This window comes from Lepus europaeus, chromosome 12 (assembly GCF_033115175.1).
Source record: "Lepus europaeus isolate LE1 chromosome 12, mLepTim1.pri, whole genome shotgun sequence".
Lineage (NCBI taxonomy): Eukaryota > Metazoa > Chordata > Mammalia > Lagomorpha > Leporidae > Lepus > Lepus europaeus.
In genome coordinates, this window is record NC_084838.1 from 5,670,758 (window position 1) to 5,673,067 (window position 2,310).

The following is a 2,310-nucleotide window of genomic DNA, read 5'->3' on the forward strand; positions in this document are numbered from 1 at the left end:
CTGCTGTGCCCCGACGATGCCAGCACCTAGGTTCCCTGCTACAACAGAAGACCGGCCGGGGAGATGTGACTTCAGCGCCGCGGGAGCTGCCGTGGGCTGACGCTGTGCGCGGTGCCACATGGTCCTCCCCAGGCCACGGCCCGCGGGCGGCGATGTGCATCTTCCAGGCTGGTTGCTGGCAGGCCTGTGTGCCCCAGCGAGGCCGTGAGCACTGTGCAGGATGAGCCGGGCATGCGGTGACCACGTTACATTGTTGTTAGAGCGGTGGCGGGGGGACCAAGTCCCGAGCGTGCGGCCACTTCTGGCCAGGGCCCTCTTCCCTTCTCTGCCCCCAGCGGAGGAGCCGGCGGCGCCCCGTGGCCCGGGGAGGCATGTTCAGGAACGCAGCAGGCATCCGCGTGCACTTGCTGGGGCCGCTCTGGGGAAAGAAGGTTGGAGCCTCGCCCGCCCGGTGCTTGCACCAGACCGTAAGTGCCGCAGCGCCAACGCTCTGCCGCCTGCATGGCCCGGGTCCTGGCATCCGCTTGACCCGTTCTGAAGCTATGCGTGAGCCGCCTCTCTCAGGAAGCCTTCCCTGACTGCCGCCTGGGTATGGGACTGTCTCCTGCTCTAGCTTCTCTAGTCTGGGACGCGTGGCTCTGCATCTGAACAGCCTGCTTGGGGGCTACTGCCCCTCCGATGCCCCCCTGGGCACAGCCCAGCAGCTGGTACACAGTAGGCGCTCGATAAATGTCGGCCAAATGACTGTGCTATGTGCACAAGCCCAAGAACACACACTGTTGTCCTTATTGGTCCAAGCACTTTGGATGCACCTGGAGGCCACTCCCTTGAGCACCCCCTGTTTCCAGGCGCCCCATTATTTCTCTCCGCTTCCTAAGCCCAGTCGACGTCACTCAACAGCCAAGTTCTTCCTCTCGGTGCAAGCCCCAGCCCAGCTTCCCGGCCCTGAGTCGTCACATCGTCCTAACGCGATGCCAGCCCGGCGCTGTTGGCGCAGTCTTTATGCCGATCACCCGGGCTGCACCGCCCTTGTCCCGACCGCTGTGCCGTTCACTAATTCAGACTGGAAGACACACATCTGAATTCAGAGAGGGCCGTGCGGAACCCACCAGATAGGGGGGCTCCCCAGAAAGACTCGCGCCGGAGACGGGCACACACAGGACGTGGTCCTGAGCTGTGCCACAGGCGCTCACCACACGGAGGCGATGAAGGCGATCGGGGTACCGATCACCCCGATCACAGGCATCACCAGCATCCGAACACACGCTGCAGCCCACGCCTGTGTCAGGCAAAAATGAAAACAAGGAGAGACGTTGGGAGGGGAGAGATGGGCACTCACACAGAACTGAAACCCCCCGTAATTCCACCACTCGGGGGCTTTGTCTGCAATTCTTTGTCACAGTTTTTTGTTTGTTTTTTCCTTTGACAGAGTGACAGAGAGGGAGAGACAAGACACGCGCACACACACGCACGCACACGCACACACACACAGAACTTTCTTCCTTGGATTTACTCCCCTGATGTCCACGACAGCCAGAGCTGGCCCAGGCCAGTGCCCGGAGCCGGGAGCTCCATCCGGGTCTCTCATGCTGGCACGTGGGCCACCAGCCCCTCCCCTCGCAGGTGCATTGGCAGGGAGCTGGATTGAAGCGGAAGCCACCCTACTATGGGACGCAGTGTGACCCCCACGCCACAGCCCCCAGCCCTGGCAACAATTTGATGTTTTTTCTTCCAAACTCTTTTTCCGCTCACATCGTAAAAATGTGTATATATACACAAATGCTCATATATATCAGGGTGGTGGATTTTTTTTTTACATAAAGCAGAGACCATTCATACTGAACTTACAACTTTGTAGCCTGCTGTGACATCACTGAGTCACAGGTAAACAGGCTTCCACCACGTGACTTTTGGGGCTGACACTGTGCCGCGGTGGGTTAAGCCGCTGCTTGCAACAACAGCATCCCATATGGGCACTGGTTCAAGTCCCGGCTGCTCCACTTCTGATCCAGCTCCCCGCGAATGCACCTGGGAAAGCAGCTGAAGATGGCCCAAGTGCCTGGGCCCCTGGCTTTGTCCTGGCCTCGTCCTGGCTCCTGGCTCTGGCCTGGCCCAACCCTACCTGTTTACAGCCATTAGTGGAATGATGATATTTCTCTCTCTCTTTCTCTCTCTCCCCCCCCTTTCAAATAAATAAAATAAATCTTAAAATGTGACTTTTTCCCCTATAATTTTTAATCATACGAGCAAACATTTATTTTAGAAAAATTTGGACAATGAGGAAATGGTGAGTGAGAAATCTGTTCAGCG